At 32.1% G+C, this 20,686-nt stretch overlaps 1 protein-coding gene and 1 long non-coding RNA gene across 3 annotated transcripts in view; one reads left to right on the top strand and one right to left on the bottom strand.

Annotated features, from left to right (window-relative positions):
* Positions 1–2,339: 2,339 nt before the first annotated feature.
* LOC142230352 (uncharacterized) lies at positions 2,340–3,033 on the bottom strand. Its single transcript, XR_012720664.1, has 2 exons — positions 2,706–3,033; positions 2,340–2,636 (listed from the first exon to the last, which is right to left on the bottom strand). It is a non-coding gene; the product is annotated as an uncharacterized LOC142230352 (long non-coding RNA).
* Positions 3,034–6,397: 3,364 nt separating this feature from the next.
* LOC142229355 (serine/threonine-protein phosphatase 2B catalytic subunit 3-like) overlaps positions 6,398–20,686 on the top strand; it is a 74,935-nt gene continuing 60,646 nt past the window's right edge. The window contains exon 1 of one of the 2 annotated variants that reach the window (XM_075299903.1): positions 6,398–6,553. The gene's annotated coding sequence lies outside the window, so the exon portion shown is untranslated. Of the gene's footprint in view, positions 6,554–13,326; positions 13,692–20,686 lie in introns of those variants that run through there. The other variant, XM_075299904.1, reaches the window with a different exon arrangement.

The raw sequence follows: 20,686 nt of genomic DNA, 5'->3' as shown, positions 1-20,686 counted from the left end.
ATACATCTCTGGTGACAATTTTCCTTGCATGTCGATAATGTAGTTTCTTAATTGAGGGGAATATAAACGCTCCCACTTACTTTGCCAAGTCTATAATACAGTCGTGTTCTGTATTTCTTCTGGTATGCTAACATAGACATTTTCATGGACATATCGCCAGCAAAAGTATCATATATTTTTTATTGTTTAAATACTCGTATGCAGCTCTAACAGAAATTTGCGCTATCTCATAAGGAATGTATTGGTATAGTTGAAATGAAATTCGCGGTGAAATTCCGTGAGGCGCTATGATCAATTGTTTACATTTTGCTCTCTTCCTTATTGAAATGCAAAAGGAATTTTTACCCGGAATGCTGCTCTTACGATAATTTTTGTATTCCTTATGGGAGAAATATTTAAACAATCGATAATAACGCCTCGCAGAGTATTCGGTAGCAATAATATCAATGCTTTGTTTATGGTTAGCGGAAATTTCGTTAGATAGCTGGCACTATAGTATTGCAATTTGTCGATAGACATGCTTTCACTGACTGATTAAACTATGATCACAGTAACGATTTGCAAAACCATTAATTTTCTGATATATCCTCCATATAACTAAAACTTCAAAATTGACTTTTGGAAAGTAATGGTGTTTTCTTTTTTGAAAAAAGTGCTTTGCCTTCATTTTGTCTGTAAAGAATGTACATTTTTAAAATGATTCCAGCAATCTAAAGAGTGCTATAATTTCAGCGGACAGAAATGAATTCAGAGGAGCAAACAGCATATGCAGCTCTGCTTCTGAGGACAATCGCAGCACTCTCGTTTGTAGGCTGTGCTGAAAATGCCCACAATTTGCCTCTATGCCCCCGCCAAATTTTTTTGAATTTGATAGCACTTCTGAGAATACCCACCACGTCGAAAACAGTCGTATACAATATCAAAAACTCCTCGCAAAAGTGCCGCAACTATTGAGAAGTTGTACCACGCTAAGTTACTAGAAAAAAGTATCGCATGAGTGCAATTCGTAGGTGCCTTTTTAGATAAATTTAGAACGACGCCAATAAGAGCCTCTTCAAACTATCAGCAGAAGTGCATTTTAAGATAGTTGTAAAAGAATCATTGTGGTCAAGTAAAACATGATTGTTTAGATGTTTATTAATTTGATTAAACATTTATAAATTCTTATAACATTTATACGACTATCCAAAATAATTTCATGTACATTTCATACTTTTTCATACACTTCCCCCATCACAGCTGGCGATTGATGCAGTGTCACTTACGAGTCTGTGGTAGCGATGAGGATGAAATGGAGCTTTGAAAGGCTGGCAGGGGCCTGGCACTAGTTTCACAATAGAATTCGAAGACTTTTCGCTTTTTTTTGTTTGTTGTTTTGGAAAAGAACCTAAAAACGTCATATTCCAAGCAAAATGGAAAAAAGTGGGAATTTTTTACAAGAATAGAAAACACCATTAACGATAAAAAGACATATTATTAATCCAAGTTAGCCAAAATTCGGCATCTTGCGTTTTTATATAGACGGGACACCCAATTTCATTTCTATAGCATATAGAAGTCGGAATCCGGTTTGGTTGAAACCAGAGTCTGATGCTATTTTAATTAAATTGTCAATATTTCGTAAACCATTTTCTGAGAAATTTCTTCCAATTTAATTCCATATCACTAAAAACAGCAAAAATGACTTCGGAATATATATCATTCTTGTGGTGAAGATAAAGGTGGGGGAATTTTCCGCATTCAAACACGGTAGCTTTCAACCTTGTCTCGAATGTCATCTGGTAAGCAGCTCAGATTTAAATTTCAAAAATTGAAACGTGCAACGGTTTATATTGGATCTATCCCCTATGTAAAATGATCTCTCAGTTTTACATATCTGACTTATTTCGACTAGCTAAGGCTCTAAATTCATAGTGGAGGTATTTGCGACACGATCTAATTCAGTATCTTTCTTTATTAGAAACAGCCCGTAGAGTGATGATACTCCCACACAGCGGATCTTCCTAACCAGCCTATACTTCAATATATAAAAAATATTAAGACAAGCTTTTTCGTACATCCAAAGAAAAAATACTTTCCTACGGAACGAAATTTTAGAAAAACGAAATCACCTTCTTATAAAGTATTTTCTTTAAAAGCAAATAAAACCGAATTTTTAATAATCAATTCAGCGATTATCTTTAATCATTTTTGTTTGCTGTTAAAGAAAGTTTTTTTAGCGTCAAAATAAAATTTTATGTATCTAAAATGTCATTCCTCTGAAAAGAAAACTATTCTCTCAGTGATGTAAAAATCTCAGCTGAGCCACACTTTGTTTTGCACTTTTGATTAAAAAAATATTTTAGTGTACGAATTCACATATTTCTACTGTTATTATTTGGTCAAATGTATACACATCCATATATTCATAGGACTTCGTGTTCATTATCATGTCATACATCTTATCACTCGTCATCGTCCAAGGCAGAAGGAGGAAATTATCCCATTCAAATTTCACAATTCACATATACATGTCCCTACATATGAAACAAATATTTTGAAATCCTTTAACATGGAAACGAACATGTCATATGTTTCCTGTTGATATCATGTGGAGAATAATAACAATAAAAAGAGCAGCAAACCACCACCACCAACTACAACAAAAATAATAATATTCATTGAATGTTTTTATATCGGTATTTATGTCTAAACCAACTACTAACCATTCAACCACCTACTTGTGTAGCAGTCATACCGCCATTAACATTCAACAACCCATTTCATCCTTTTTGTTGTTTGAGACTGTCGTGTCCTACAGCGTGTATGTGTATGTATGCTAATATTTCTGCGTTTCGCCAGGATCCATTCATGCGACGCAATCCGAAGAGAAATGTGGTTGTGTGTGTGTGTTTGTAGCAGTGCCATGAAAATTGAATCAATAAATGTCGTCGAGGGTTTTCTCTACCTCTCCCTGTTCTTGTTGTTCGTTTTTTTATATTTTCGAAATGCCCCAATTCCAAAATTCTGGCTTTACGCAGTTTTGATTTACATTGGCAACACCTCTGAAAGAGAGCGGAGAGATGTTACGGTAATTTCGAACTTTTGCAGGTTTTCCCGACGACGATTACTTCAATGAGTTGCCATATTGATGTGGAATATTTGATTATTTGGTAATTGCTTGCTTATTTTCGGGAGATTTTTCTAATAGTCTTGAAGGGTGTATACACATTGAAAAATAGTGAAGTGTTTTTAATTGCTTTTAAATAGATATATAAAAAAATAAAAATGCCACAGATCACTTAGAACATTTTGTAAAAAAAAAATAGAATAAAAGTATTTTTTTTTATTGCAAAAATAAAAATGTTGTAACAGTGTTTTTTTTTTGGTGATAAAGGTTTTCGAAGAAATTCAAAAAACTGTAGCAAAAGAACAATGTTTGTGATACCCTTGTTTTATTTGCGTATATGGACACATGAATATGTATCACTACTTTTTTAGCAGGGCAATTAGTTTTTGCTACACAATCGACATTTATACGACATTTTTTATTTAATTTTTTTTTCTATGTTTTGACAAGATTTGATAATAGCATTACTGTCTTCATGTATGCTTTAGCACTTTTAGATTTTTGTTGCGAAACAGAACGTCCCTGCCAGCATTTCAAAGTTCCATTTCATCCTCATCGCCACCACAGACTCGTAAGTGACACTGCAACAATCGCCAACTGTGATGGGGAAACCGTATGAAAAAGTATGAAATGTACATGAAAGTATTTTGCCATCACTATTGTTACAATTTATATTTTGTGAAACACCAAGCGCAACTAGCTTCCTATAATTCATTTAAATAAAATCGATAATGAAGTGCTGAAAACATAGTTATTTCGCTTAAAATTGTAAAAGGCATATTGGTGAACAATTTTTGATTTTCCAAACGGAATAAAGTGAATGTTTTTCAGATATTTTACAGACACGCTGCCTCCATAGAGAATAAAACCACTGGCTGATAGACGCTGCAACATGTAACTTGCCACTTGTAAATAAACATCATTCTATTACACTAGCCAACAACCATTTTGTGAATCGTTTCTAGCATATTTTTTCTTATTGATTATGACCTACTAAACACGAAAATGATTTTTAAAAAATTTTCTGTCGATTGGTTTTCGAGATATAATTTTTTTAATTTTTTTTTTTAATTTTTGGAGGTACACCTACAATTTTGAGCATATCTTTCGTTTTCTTTGACCTTTTTGATCCTAATACTAATCAAATTAAAGAAAATTGAGCCGTCTACAACTCATTCTCAGAAAATTTTCAAATCGGGTAAGTAGTTTGAATGTTAGCGGCTTAAAAAGGTAAAAAAACGGCGTTTTTTAAGTAAAAATGTGGCAAAAAAAAAAAAAACATAAAAATTCATATAAAATATAAAAAAATTTCTAACGGCAATTTTTTAGCTGGAATCTTTACAAAGAAATTAAGCCCTTACTTAACAAAATCTGACAACAAATAGCGGACTTATAATTTTTTTGGTAAAAGATCGAAAGAAGAAGTCAGCTGTTTTTCCACATGGCATAAAATGTACAGTTATACCTTTGTTTCTAGTCATTTCTTTTTTGGGCGTTGATTTGGTTACTTTTGTTAGTTTAGGTTTTACCAAAAAAATTATCAGTCCGCTATTTATTGTCAGATTTCGTTAAGTAAGGGCTTAATTTCTTTGTTTTTTTATATTTTATACGAATTTTTATATGTTTTTTTGCCACATTTTTACTTAAAAAACGCCGTTTTTTTACCTTTTTAAGCCGCTAGCATCCAAACTACTTACCCGATTTGAAAATTTTCTGAGAATGAGTTGTAGACGGCTCAATTTTCTTTAATTCGAGTAGTATTAGGATCAAAAAGGTCAAAAAACGAAAGATATGCTCAAAATTGTAGGTGTACCTCCAAAAATTAAAAAAAAAAATTAAAAAAATTATATTTCGAAAACCAATCGACAGAAAATTTTTTAAAAATCATTTTCGTGTTTAGTAGGTCATAATCAATAAGAAAAAATATGCTAGAAACAATTCACAGAGAAAAGTTTGTTATTTGTTGCCTAGTGTTATTAATGCAAAATTATGTTAAATGTGTTGTGATAGTGGTATAAATGTTATATCTATAAGAATTTATAAATGTTTAATCAAATTAATAAACATCTAAACAATCGTGTTTTACTTGACCACTATGATTCTTTTACAACTATCTTAAAATGCACTTTTTCTGATTGTTTGAAGGGTCTCTTATTGGCGCCGTTCTAAATTTATAAAAAAAGGCACCTAATAATTGTACTCATGCGATACTTTTTTGTAGTAATTTGGCATGGTACAACTTCTCAATAATGACGGCGCTTTTCCGACGAGTTTTGGATATCGTATACGATTGTGATGAGGATTCTCTGAAGCGCCGTCAAATTCAAAAAAATGTTGGCAGGGGTAGCATAGAGTGATTAAAGCCTGGGGAACGGTTTGTCCTCTTACACCGATTGTCGGTTTTCGCTAAAATCGCATTTTCGGCGGACCGGTAATGAGTAAAACTGGCCTTTTCATGGCCTCGAACGGCTTTCGGTTTTTATATTTTCATTATAAGATTACCAATTTAATGCCAAAATGGAAGAAATCTAATTTAGCAAAAGTTGTTAGGAGAAGGGATTTTAAAGCGAAAATGTAAAGTAAAAACTTTGTCGAAAAAACCTAGTTTTGGAGATATTGACATATGAAAATCTATATTTTCCTTTATATTTTTGTTAATTAAGCTGAGATTTTTTTGTGGTTTTGGTAAAAAAAACCCTTCGGCCGGGGTTTGACTCTCTTATGGACAGAGTTTAAAGAGGGCAGGTGGCGGCCTTCGGCCGGGGTTTGGGACTTTTTCCTATAGACAGAGTCCAAAGTGGGCTAACGGGAATCCAGGGCCTCTCCGGGTCCATATTATTCTAAATATATTACTTTTAGGATGATTATGTGTGATGGATACTAAATCCAATATACGTGATAATGAAAACTTTAGGGGCCCGTAACTGCGAAAATAGGACTTTCCGACAAAATGTGGTATATTACATTTTGTGTTTAGAATCGAAAAGTCTACACGCTAGCCAAAAATTGGACCAATCGGACCACTTCTACTAAAGTAGATTTAAGCCCATTTGAATTAAATTGTTTTCAACTTTTAATACATTATTGAATTTGTTTTTCCACTGTAGGCCGTCGTGGTGGTTATAATATATTTCGTAACATTCCTATTTGCAATGTTAGAATAATTTCCAAAAGTGTTTCGATGTGTGACATCCCTATTGCAAACCTCAATTGGAAATATCTGCATTGGCATTTAAAATACCAGAGTGGCAACTCCCATGACAAATTTCTCCGACCACTTTGCTTCAAAAGTAGTCGAATACCAAATTAAAATTAGTCATGTATCAATCAGTGAAGTTAGCTTTTGTGCAAAAACGAATAAATTAAAGGAAATACGGAAATATATGAGAAAAGAAAAAAACATTTAAAAAAACTAACAAAATACCGCGTCGATCAGTGATAAATGTGAGTAGTATGAATAAAAATAAACAGAAAATAAAGAACCTGAAAACCAAATTATTATAACCCAGAAAAAGTGATGGAAAAAGCAACAGAGCAGCTAGTACAAAAATCGAATAAGAAGGGGGTAAAACCCTCTTAGTGGTGGAGCAAGCAGCAGGACAAAAAATTGATTATGAAAGTCAAACTTGCTGCTTGCTTCGTATTTGCTGCTTCTGTCGCTCGTGTTTGGAGCAGCAGGATAAAAAGAGAAGAGATTATGAAATTTCGAACTTCTTTTGAACGAAGACAAAAAATAACGACACACTAACCAAAGGCGACGAGCAGGACTAACAAATAAACATACCTACTTGACCGAATGTATAGCGTGCACACAAAACACCCAACAAAAACACGACGACCAACAGGGACGGACAGACCGATTATACAGAAGTGTAACAAGGAGAAAATCAAGTGTGTTTGGTGAATTGCTAATTGGAAAATATTTACACTAGAATTTGATGGATTTTGTGCTGCTAAACATTAATTAATTACAAACAAAAACATTGCTTATTTTTTTTACATTCCCAAATTGAACATACAGTGAGAGGGTTTATTCGCATGATAGTATGTATGTATGTAGCAGTTTTCTACTGGTCTCGTTGGTATTGTGGTTTGTTAAAGTCTAAAAAAAAAAGAAAAACAACTAATTGCAAAAAATAAACAACAAGTGCATTTCATTTTATCGACAAAGTCTATGTGTGTTTTCGCATTTTAACCCTGTCTACATGCAATCCGAAGAATATGGAATGGTTGGCAAAAAGTTTTGGTGTGTGTACTATTCATTGAAATAGAATTTTAATGTGCAATAAACGAAGAATAATTAGAAAACAATCTTTTGATATTTTCTGGTACATTGTTTTGGTTTAAGACTTTTGCTAGAAGTCATTGCGCTCTCGCGCTTTCATTCGCAGACGTGAGAGAGTTTGTGAGTGAGTATGGGCGAGTGTGAGTGGTGCGTGTAACTGAGTGCTTGATGTGAGAATCTATAATAGAGTTGCCAGATGATTGTAGACTGCAGTTTATCTGTATGCCATTCGTTTAGTTTTTATTGAAAAATCAATGAACATTTTTATGAAATACAGAATTTTGGTATATTGGAATGCTATATATTAGTAAATAGCTTAAATTGACTCAAACTCTAGAACTGAAAATAATTGGAAAAACTGAAGAGTTATGTTTAATTCTTTGCACTCATATGGTAGAATAGTACACTCTAAAAAATTTCTAATATTTTGTCTGAATTCCGAAAAGGGCTATTTGCTTAATTATGTGAAACGAACGAATCACAAGCATCTAAGAAATATTATATATGATATATAAATGAACAAGGTAACAAAGCGTGTAATGAGAATTTTAATACAAAACTTCGTAAAAGTGAACCCGGATAGGTAATGGGTCCTACAAAAATTTTATGCCTTCCCACATAAACAATATGGTATTCATACCTTAGACCAGGAATGGGTAGAATAAAAAATGTGTGTGTGTGAAACAGACAATTACACAAAAAAAAAAAAAAACAAACTGTAGCATTCAGATGTAGATCAGGCACCGCACTTTGAACATGTGGAAGGTGGTGTCACATACAACAAGTAGTTTTGTTAAAAAAAAATATTTCAAAACATGCAAATAAAATTTGCCAAAAACTTCTCGTATTCGAAATGCATAGTGTAAACTTCGAATTGATATATTAAATTAACATACAAATTTTATAGAAAAGGATATTATTTTTGAAAAAAAAATCCAATATTAATGTTTTCACACTCTTAAAAATCAAGTTTAATTGGATCCAAAGAATTTGACTTTACTTAAGGTTTGTGGTAGTGATTACAAGCAAAAGATGCGGCCTCTTCAAAATAAAAACATTTTTAGGATTAGGTTAAAAGTATGTTCTATAAAACTTAAATTAGAATGCACACATTCACATTTTTAGAAATTTCTATTTGCGATATATTAATGTACTATCGATTATACACTAAAAAGAAGTGAACATATTACTATTTGTCAACATTGTACAATTTTTTATCAAATTTGTTTAAAATATATATATATTTTGAAAGGAATAAGATTTAGAAAATTTAATGTAGATGTCTTTGCACGCAAAGAAAAAAAAAGTTTGGAAAACGTGTACCGAAAACGTTTTTCTTTTGTTAGAGTTTTTTGAATTTCTTCGAAAATTTTAAACTTTTATCACCAAAAAAAATTCGTTTGTTACAAAATTTTTATTTTTTCAATAAAAAATATTTTTGAACCAACAACACAGTCCATTTCGTTTATATCAAGCACTGTTCTTTTCTGACTTTAAGTCTTTAATAAGACACATTCTACAGTTCATAGTAAAAATTTAATATAGTAGTATGTAATGCTGAACATCTTTTCGGAATCTTTCGAACATATCTGGAATATATGTAAAAAAAAAACAAAAAAAAACTTTGGAGTTCGGTCGAAGCAGGGCTCGAACCCACGACCCTTGGCATGCAAGGCGGACGTAGCAACCACTACTCGACGGTGCCCAACTAAATGTTTGTTTCTGTTAAATAAAGTTTGTTTAATCGGCTCGTGGGCGCCGCAAGCTATGCTATATTAATATAACTTATATGGATAGTTAGCTATTGATGACAATAACAGCTACGTAGCTCAGTGGATAGTGTGCTGGCTTACAAATTGCATGGTCCTCGGTTCGATTCTCCGTCCAAGCGAAAGGCCAACGGCTAAGAACTAAAAAACCTCGTGGAAGTGAGAAAGATGTGAGGGAAAATGCAATTAGCCAGAAAAGATTGTTTTTTGAGTTAGTCTTTATGAAATTGTTTTTACATCCTGGAAAAGAGTAAATGTTTATCACAAACAGTATATACTTTTCTTCCAAATAAACTTTTTTTACAGCGAAAAGCAAATTAGAAACGAACTTTGTTTGTCTAAAATTTCGTTTGGGAGGAAAGAATTATTTTTTTTGCGTGTGGCGAAAGACACAATTTAAGTAAAATGTATTCTTTTAAGAAACTTATGAGCGCAAACTAACTAGGATTCACTGATTTTAGAAACAGATGAGCTATGTTGTGCAAATATTGTGAAATTTTGTACTTCATACACAGAAAAAATTTTCACCAAAATATTTTCAATTAAAATTTTAATTGAATTTAATAAAAATGTTCAATTAAAAATGTAATTGATTCAACAAATTTTTTAATTAAAACAAAAATTAATCACAAAAATTAATAGTATCAATTAAGTTTTTCATTAGATCAATTAAATTTTTATTTGACTTCGGTGATTGATACTATAGGTGATTGAATCCAAAAATTATTTCTTTGTGTGTATGCATAAAACTGTTTTCATTCTAAAATAAGTAACATTTTTTTTACATTTGGCACAATTTAATTAAAATCAATTAATTTTCATGAACTTGAATAAAGTTACTTTTTTCTAAAATTTTATTGAAAAATTAATTGATACAATTAACTTTTTAATCAAACTCTGAAGACTCACTTAAAAAAAGTGATGGATTTTTTTTTTAATTTTTAACTAAAAACTAAAAATTTCAAACAATCAAAAACAATGAAAGTAAAGGGTGATTCTTTTGAGGTTAGGATTTTCATGCATTAGTATTTGACAGATCACGTGGGATTTCAGACATGGTGTCAAAGAGAAAGATGCTCAGTATGCTTTGACATTTCATCATGAATAGACTTACTAACGAGCCACAACGTCGAATTTTCAGTGAATGGGCCCTAGAAAAGTTGGCAGAAAATCCGCTTTTTTATCGACAAATTTTGTTCAGCGATGAGGCTCATTTCTGGTTGAATGGCTACGTAAATAAGCAAAATTGCCGCATTTGGAGTGAAGAGCAACCAGAAGCCGTTCAAGAACTGCCCATGCATCCCGAAAAATGCACTGTTTGGTGTGGTTTGTACGCTGGTGGAATCATTGGACCGTATTTTTTCAAAGATGCTGTTGGACGCAACGTTACGGTGAATGGCGATCGCTATCGTTCGATGCTAACAAACTTTTTGTTGCCAAAAATGGAAGAACTGAACTTGGTTGACATGTGGTTTCAACAAGATGGCGCTACATGCCACACAGCTCGCGATTCTATGGCCATTTTGAGGGAAAACTTCGGAGAACAATTCATCTCAAGAAATGGACCGGTAAGTTGGCCACCAAGATCATGCGATTTGACGCCTTTAGACTATTTTTTGTGGGGCTACGTCAAGTCTAAAGTCTACAGAAATAAGCCAGCAACTATTCCAGCTTTGGAAGACAACATTTCCGAAGAAATTCGGGCTATTCCGGCCGAAATGCTCGAAAAAGTTGCCCAAAATTGGATTTTCCGAATGGACCACCTAAGACGCAACCGCGGTCAACATTTAAATGAAATTATCTTCAAAAAGTAAATGTCATGGACCAATCTAACGTTTCAAATAAAGAACCGATGAGATTTTGCAAATTTTATGCGTTTTTTTTTAAAAAAAAGTTATCAAGCTCTTAACAAATCACCCTTTAGTTACGTTTACAATGAAAAAAAAAAAATAATTGAGTTTTGCAATCAACATCAATTACATTTTTAATTTAATCAATTAAACAATTAATTGTAATTTGCTAATGAAATCAATTAATTAAAAAATAAAATACAACTGTGATTGATACTATCATTTTCTATCATTAAAACAGAAAAAAATGGTTGTGTGTAGTTATGTCCTTTCATCAAATTACAATGCTCAGCAAAGTATAGATGTTTCAGAAATTAATAATATTTCCGCCGATCATTATACTTTTGTACTCGTTGACGCTTTGTTACTTCTTTCATACCACTCTGAAAAAAATATTTACGTAATATTAAAGATTGCGCAACCTAAATTTTAGGATGCGCAATTTACAAATTACTAAGGAAAAATTTCTCTAAAATAATGAAATTTTCATTAAGATAAAGTTTATAATCTTTGCTTCAAAAATTTTTTTATTAAATTTAGGACATAAGTTTTGGAAATTTGCTTCCCTCCGTTAAAGTCGTATATTTTTAAAGTAAGGCCAATTTTCCTTAAAGTAAAGAAACACATTTTTTTATTTAAAGAAATCGTCCTTAAATTAACTGAAATATCGAATCTTTATATTTAAGATAAAACCGCTTCAAATATAGACTTGTTTTGAGGATTTAGCATCTTTGGTTTAAAGTTTTTTTTTTCTTTTGGGAATTAAGAAAACATTTTACACGTTGTATCTGTTAAAATTTGTATTTTTAAAGTGTCATTTGTTTGTACGTGAATAGCTCTATGAATATACCTCGAAAAGAGAATGAAAATTCAATAAATGGAATCTCTATCTTAATTTTAATTTTATTGATCCTAGATTTAAAGCAACATAGGTCGCTAAAATTGTTATTTTAAAGAAGCCGCATCTTTGGCTCAGAATCAATACAAAAATCCTTAAGGGAAGGTCAAAATCTTTGGATCCAAGTAAACTTTTTTTGAGTGCATTTGAGTAAAATGGTATCTCTGTCGTTTTCTATTCTTTTATCTCTTGTATTTGTGACATCCAAATTTCTATCTACATGGTAGTACTTATTAAAAAATTGTGTATGAATGTTAATATTTCCATGGTTTGGTATGGCTCTAGGTATTGACCCTACTGCTTCTGGTAACCAGTTTTTCACCTTAACAACTTAGTTTTGACAAATCATGGACTTTTGAGAGTGGTGGAGCAGGTTACGGCAAGATGTTTATAATAAAAAACTTGCGAATAACGCCAGACGACAATATATATCTGTTAAGAAAATTATGAAAAAATGAACTTCCTCGAGTGGAAATTGTACTAAATTGTATACCATTTTTATATATTAACAGAATAACGATAATTTGTTGGTATTTTCAAATTTTTAATTACTATATACGGAATTTTTCATTCTCATAAAAGCAAAAATTAACTAAAAAAATCATTGTCACCAAATCATTACCATATTAACCACGTCTTAGTTCATTCTTAGTATTTTTGAAAAGTGTACGAAAATTTTCTTATGCTTTAGTTAACATTGAACCTATTTGTACGGTCATTAAAAAGTATACTCATGAACCTAATTTCTATGTCCGTTATCCGCTGAATTATATTTGTCTTTCAATCACAGACATATTTTTTTGGTGGTGATATTAATTTATAATATTATCTCAATGCTATCGATTATTAAAATAAATTCCTGAGTGTATTTTTTATCGTTAGTGACAAATATTGATATAGACTATTTGCAAACAAAATAAATCTAAATCTATGAAAGTGAACACTCAACACTACGTATTGTATGTGGATACTTTTCGCACAGGATTGTTAGACAAAAGCATTGCCGAGGCAGAAAATTAAATTTGTTTCTTGCTTAAGAAACCATGACACAAACAACACAACCAACCACAACCTATCTCATCATATCATTCATCATTATTAGCTCGATGCTCAATGAAAACAACACATGGCAAATCATCAGGTTCACGTCATACTTTCAAAGTATCTGTCACATCATGATTGTCATCCTTTTATTAGCTTTCTCAAAAATAGAGTGATCTGGCAACACGTGTAATATCCAGCAAGCAAAGCTACTGGTTACGACTACGACGGCGCTAAAAATAGTCACTGAAAATGTATACTCTCACTCTCTCTCTCTCTTTGATAGCTTGCGGCCATCTCAGGTCGGCCTGCTTGTCAACTGCTGCAAAGTGTATTCGTTGAGTTTGGGGTTTTTCGCTGGCAATATTTTTCTGCCAGTCAGAGTTGTAAAGAAGGAGCATAGAAACGTTAGCGGAACGGTCGATACATTAGAAACATTAAAATAAAAATCCGTGCGGTAGAGACAATTGCGCGAGTTTATAATTTTTAAAAATAATTGTTCCCGATTTTCTTTTATTTTTTGTTGTTTTTTGGTTGTTACTCACCACCGAAACGGAACGAGAAACAAAAGAAAAAAATACAAAATACTTGTATCGCGCGCTGTGATGATTTTCTAAAGCAATTTTTTTTAATACGACAAGAAATACATCATTTAGATCAGAAAAATAACAACAACATACATACATACAAAAAGAAAAACAACACCAGCAACATATTTTAAAATTCTTTTAAAGAAAAAGTAAGTTTTGTATTTCACATTGCTGAGGTAGTACTACTCTTAGGTATCCAACACAAGTGCAGAAGTTTGGGGGACATTATCATCACAAGGAAAACAATGCATAATTGTGTATGTATGTCACTCAAAAATAAGTGTGTGTGTAAAGGAGCTTCTTTTAATAGGTATGTGTCGGTCGGTCGGATGTATGGCTAGTAGAAATTATGCGCAAGTTATTTTTTTCGTGCTGCTTTTTTTTCCTCAACCATTCATCTGGGTTAGTCCCCATTGAAGGTGGTTGTGGGCACCTGTGTTATGGGGGTTCAAAGGTGTTGCAGGTAATTGTAGCCACTGTTGCTCGTTTTGTTGCTGTTGTTTTGTCTAGTGTGTTAATTCGTTATCGAAATTTCACCATCTCCCATCCTTACCAACCATCAGGTCACCCCAAAGTTTCGAGCGAATAGCCAAAATACCGTCACATTAAGTCATAGCTATATGTATGAGATAAAAACCACAACCTCAATGCAGTAGGCTATTCCACTATAGCAAAAAAGAAGAAGGCCAACAATCCACCCTCCTTGAAGGTTTTCCTGTCGGTAGTGGTGTTCTTATATGTCGACCATGCCTATATCTCTCTATTTTTACCGTTTGCCCCAAAATTTGTGTGGCGCGACCCAATAACTGAAGTCAAGTCAGTCGTCAACCTGTTTGCAACTTTGCCAAGAACCTGCTAACTTAACAAGCAATCAACCAGCCTTGCTGCCAGTGAGTGGGCTCGTTTTTTCTCTTCTTCGTCCATTTTCGTCGGTAGGTCACCACCATCTCTAACCAATATCCTTATATGTAATACCAACGGCAGTTATTCTTCGGTTGATTCTCCTTTTTTTTGGTGCGTTTAGTTGTCGTTCCCATTTCTGGTCGTTATTTCTCTGTGTTGTTGCCGTCGTCGCCGCTGCCGTTTACGTCGTCATTGTGTGGAGTTGATGTTGTTCGATAACGCGTAATAGAAAAAGAAATATTTACCGTTATTTGTGCTCTCCAAGTGTTTGAACTACATCGATGTGTTAAAAAAATTGACACAAGAAAAGCTAACAAACACTTGTTTAATTGCCACTTTATATAATCATAATATTTGAACAAGTGGTGCCTATAGAACGCGCGCGATGGTATTTTCTGCGGGAGCATTCGGTCTATGTTTTAATCTGTGTATGTTTGTGTGTGTGTGTGTATATGAGTTCGTTTAGTGATTTGAGTGTGAATCGAATATAAATTATTTCACATCCAATATTAGCAATATGTTTCTTTGATGGTAATTGAAAGGGCGAGGAGGGCGAATATAAGCTTATATGGGATTTAATTAGTACAAAAATAAATATACTACTAAAATCAAAGTAGAAACAACATTAGCAAAATCGACATCAGTTAAAACAAGAAGAAGAAGAAGAAGAACAACAACAACAACAAAAACAACAACCAGCTCATCAACACCCAAGGGTTCAACAAAGATGATGGTTAAATGGCTGTGACACAATTTTCAAAGCACCGTATTAAATTAGTGTAGTGTTGCCACACTATCAGATTACTTGTGCTGTTGATGCCACTCACACGCTCTCTCTCACTCTCAGGTTCTCTGAAAAGATTTCGCCCTCGAATGTTTTTCTGTGATAAAGAATTTCTTTTGTGTACTCTTTGTCATGTTATCATCACCATCTCTGAATATTTCATAAAAAAATTGTTTCACGGTTTGATTAAAAATTAAAAGCAAAATATAATAAAACCTTAAAACCCAAAGGATATATAAATTTTATACCAAAATAAAAGCGTGAAGAGAATTTCTAAACGGATTTATACTCACCATATTCGTATAGGTACATATGCGGATTTGTTTTATGACATGCAGAAAAATGTTAACATGTGTGTATCGGTGTGTGCGTTTGTTATGCTTCTTTAATCTCCAAATCATTTGCTCAATGAAATTAAGTCAATGGTAGTGTTTTCCTTTTTTATACTAAACTGTGTTTTGAGGGAAACATCAAACTGGATCTCTTTTTTATGTGTGACCTTAATTTGTGCATGCTGAGATGATGACAGGTCTACCAACAACAACTAGTTTATCTAAGAGATAATTTTAATCATTTTGAACTGTATGGAGACGACTTTCTGGAACAACGTCGAAGGGGTATTTTTGTTCATGAAATATTTAAAGTGTATAGTCTACGCTGATGATAAATCACTGGTAATTAGTAAATGAATATATCATAGTGGCAAAGTTAAAATAATTAAGCAATATAAATATTTCAGTTTAAATCCATGTGTTGACAAAACTACCAGAGTAGCTTAAACATCAGAGGAAAATTATTTTTATTGTAATTTGTAGTTATTATAAATGAATAAAATAATGTTTTCTTTGCCAAGTGGCGACTTTTCAATTCAATTAAACGTCGCATCATTCCAGTAATTGGACATAGTGCAGTTCTGCGAGCCTAATGCACTAATCGTTTATCGATGCCCGCAATTGAGAGCAGGATCTGATCCAGGCGTACTGTATCAATACCTACTGTCTCAACTAACTCTCCAGTCTCTAATCTGTGACATCTGTCAATATGAGACATAGTAGGTTTTTTTTCGGGTCAAAATTGACTTCGAAAAAAATTATTTTGCTTTATTTTGTATAATTTTATTTGAAATTTTCCACATCCCAAAGGAAAATTTCCTTACCCAAAAAGTATGTCTGAAATATGGGTATAAATAACCGTCGTACATTTTCTTAACATATTAAGAATGAACTACAGCAAGGTTAATATGGTCATGATTTGGCACCAATGATTTTTTTCTTTTGTGAAAAGGTATAATCCCATAAATGGTAGCTAATAGAATAAAAGGCCATTGAGTTTTCCTTGTTTTAACAACGCATTGTAGATATATCAAAAAATGAACTACAATTTAGTTAACTTTTCTCACGGGGTAGTTAGTTCACTTTTCACAGAATAAAAATTATGTTTCAATCACGAATTTAATTAATTTTGGTCAAAACTCAATAAATTAAAAATGATTTGCAAAAAATTTCTTAATTTGTTGAATATCTATCTATAGAACATTTTGTCAATATTTTATTTCTATAGAAAATTTTGTCAACATTTTATTTCTATAGAAAATTTTGTCAACATTTTATTGCTATAGAAAAATTGTGAAGTACCTCTTAGTAGGAGAGGAATATTTTGTAAAATCTACCAAAATATCAAGAATTCTACAAATCTACTAAACAGTAACAAATCTACCATTCTACCAACTGTGGCAATCGTGCTCTCAACACAAACAAAAAAAAAATAATTTTTTTGTATATGAAGTTATAGGTTCAATTAAAGTTAGATAAAAATAAATAAAAAATCTGACTTCAGCTTAACTAGACAATTAATTTATAATAAAGCAACTACGAGGGCAGTTCGGAAAATTCTTAGCCTAGCACAAAAAGCGCGGTATAAACAGAAAAAGTTAAGTGTTTTGGAAACTTCCATCTCTGTTATGAACACATGTTAAATTTTGTTTCGATCTGGCAACTCGTTCATATAGAAACTCAAAGATAATTGAGAAGAAGATGCAGTCTTGTCATAGCAAAACTGAAGCACCAGAGGACTCTGCCAACAAAATATCATAAAGTTTGCGTCGACGTGTCTCTCAAATGTACTGCCGTTTGCGTCGGAAAATATCATAACATTTTTGTTTTTCATAAATTTCTGAATAAAAACCCACAAAAGCAATACCAAAACAATTGTAGAAAATTAAAATAAAACGTATGTGTATTTTAAAGCGAATATTCATTATGGTTTTATGTGAATATTGCCGTTTTAAATTTATTCCTGGGCAGAGCTGCTTTGGAAAAAATTGACAAATAAAACAATTTTTTTCTCATAGCCCTCTACACCTTGACATTTGTTTTCTCTTTACAAGAGCACAATGCTTAATCTTGTTATACTCAATTATCTTTGGAAACTGGTGTTCAAAAAAGACGCATCCGCAATTTTTTTTACAATGGAAAAATTAGAAATGCGTGCTGTCATTAAATATTTACATAAAAAAGGTTTAACGGGACAAGAAATTCATAATGATATGGTGAATGTGTTAGGTGAAAGCGCTCCTTCATATGCAACAGTAAAAAATTGGGTTGCTGAATTTAAACGTGGTCGCACAAGCATTGAAGATGAACCACGTAGTGGACGTCCAAAAACAGCAACAACAACAGAAATTGTAGCCAAAGTGCATGTTATGGTATTAAATAATCGACGAATAAAAGTGCATGAAATTGCTAATATCATGGGAATCTAAAATGATCGAGTCCATTTAATTTTGCATGAAGAACTACAGATGAAAAAGCTTTCTGCAAGACGGGTGCCGGTCAAAAACGCATAAGAATGGACATATCTAAAGCTTGTTTGGATCGTTTTAAGCGAAATAAAATGGATTTTAAGCGTCGTTTCATAACTGTTGATGAGACATGGATCCACCACTATACTCCAGAGACAAAAGAACAATCCAAACAATGGACTGAAGCTGGAGGAAGTGCCCCAAATAAGGCAAAAACAATTCAATCGGCTGGTAAGGTTATGGCAACGGTTTTTTGGGACTTCAAAGGTATTTTATTGATTGACTATCTGCAAAAGGGTAAAACAAAAAATTCAGAGTGCTATTGTAACCTTTTGGGTCAATTAAATGTACCAATTCGAGAAAAACGTCCTGGCTTACAACACAAAAAAATAATTTTTCATCAAGACAACGCACCAGCGCACAAGAGTGTTTTAACAATGGCTAAAATCAACGAATTAAAGTACGAGTTGCTTGACCACCCACCTTACTCTCCTGATTTAGCTCCCAGTGACTTTTACTTGTTCCCAAATCAAAAAAAAAAATCCTTGCTGGCAAGCGTTTTACCTCAAATGAAGATACAATTACAGTTGCAAACCACTATTTTGAAGACCTCGAGGAAAACTATTTTAATCAAAGGATAGAATTGCTAGAAAAGCATTGGACTAAGTGTATTGAAAAGTTTCAGGAGATTATATTGAAAAATAAAAATATTTTTGAAAAACTAACTATTCTCTTTCATTGATAGGCTATGAAGGTTCCGAATCGCCCTCGTAGAAGTAGTTCCACACTTTTTCCCAGCAAAAAAATTGGGAGTTGTTATAAAGGCTACCCTTTATAACAACTCCCTACCGTCTTTGGAACTCATTACCTCCATCAATCCAATTCATTGGCGACGCTAATACCTTTAAAAAATCAATTTTTAACTATTTTTCAAACTTATCGTAGCTTTTTATTGTCTTTTTTGAGTTTTTAAATTTAACTTTGTTTTTTTAATTTATTCTTATTTAATTTTTAATTTTAAATTCTTGTTTTTATTATTATAAATATTTTTTTTTCTTGTTTTTACTTTCATTTATTTACTTTTTTGGTTTTTGTCCATAAATTTTGTATCAATTGTTTTTTATTTTAATTAAATATTTATTTTGTCTATTATTATTATTTTTATAATTATTTTTTTATCAACTTGACTCACTGTAATTATAAGATTATTAATATCTTGTTGTATGTGAAACTTGAAAAATCAATAAAATTCAAAATTCAATAAGGCACAACTTTAAAAGCACTTCCAAAAATGTCCTCACAAAGAAGTTAATTATTTTAACTACACAGGAAGTGTTTTAATTCAATCTTTATAACTCGTTTTTCTAGAAAATTCCAGAAAAATTGCGAATTTTTGAAAATATTTTAGGTCAAACGTTCCCATTTCCCATTATTTATTTGGGAAAATAGCACAAATTTTAATTCACACTTAATTCGGATCACACCTTAAGAAGTGATGCAAATTCAGTGCAACGGTTGTTGAAATGGTGGGCATCCGTCCTATGAGATGCCTATCTTAAATTCATCGCTTATGCGTCAATTTTGCACCACTTCCGAACACAAAATGAACAGTTTCACTACACAGAAAAAAATGTCACCAAAATATTTCCAATTAAAAAGTTAATTGAAGTTGAACATTTTTTCAATTAATAAATTAATTGATACAATTAATTTTTTAATCATGATAGAAACATTAAGTTAATTAAGTCAATGATAGAAAATTTAAAAATTTTTAATTAAAAAATTAATTGATACAATTAACTTTTTAATCAAATTCGGAAGACTAATTCAGTTAAAAAAAAGTGATGAAACTTTTTTTTAAATTTTTTCAATTCAAATTTTTCAGAAAGTAATTGAAAATAGTTACCTTTTTTAATTACTAAATTAATTGAGTTTTGCAATCAACATCAATTAAATTTTTAATTGAATCAATTAAAAATTTAGTTGAAATTTGCTAAAGAAATCAATTAATTTTTTAATCAAGAATTTTTTCTATGCCCAATTAAAACTGTGATTGATACTTTCATTTTCGTGATTGAAGACATTTCAATTAAAAAATTAATTGGATCCATTAATTTCGTGATTGAATCAGAAAAAAATGTTTTTGTGTGTACTTTTTTGGAGATTCTTTTTTGCAGCGCTATTAAGATATTCATTTATGAAAAAACAGTTTTAATATCAATTACTATTTTTTCAGGGGGGAGACTAAAATTTGTCCGGTGCGGTCTAAGCCCCCTCCCCAGAGGCCTTCCTACGCTTATGACCGTAATACCCCCCCCCCCCCCCCCCTTGATTTAGTCCCTTTTGTGTAGACATTTTTGAGCCGATATCAGATTTATGGTACAATAGTTTTGACAATATATTTTATTATTTTGAGAAAGTCTTTAACAAACTGTTTTTACTAATAGCCTATTACAAATTTTGCAAAACAAACAAGTTCACGATTTGCTTGAATTTCAACAATTTCAAGTCGAAAAAAGCATGTGATCCTAGTTTACGCTTACACACGAACACTTTCTTGATAAGAAGATATCGATCGCGTACTTAAATAATGCGAATCATTAGTCACGGTCGAAAAAATCTTACCAAAAATATATTATTTTGCAAAAATTTATTCC

The sequence above is a fragment of the Haematobia irritans genome, chromosome 3, assembly GCF_050003625.1.
Source record: "Haematobia irritans isolate KBUSLIRL chromosome 3, ASM5000362v1, whole genome shotgun sequence".
NCBI classification, from domain to species: domain Eukaryota; kingdom Metazoa; phylum Arthropoda; class Insecta; order Diptera; family Muscidae; genus Haematobia; species Haematobia irritans.
The sequence above is the reverse complement of the archived record's forward strand: the minus strand, read 5'-3'. Positions and strand labels throughout refer to the sequence as shown.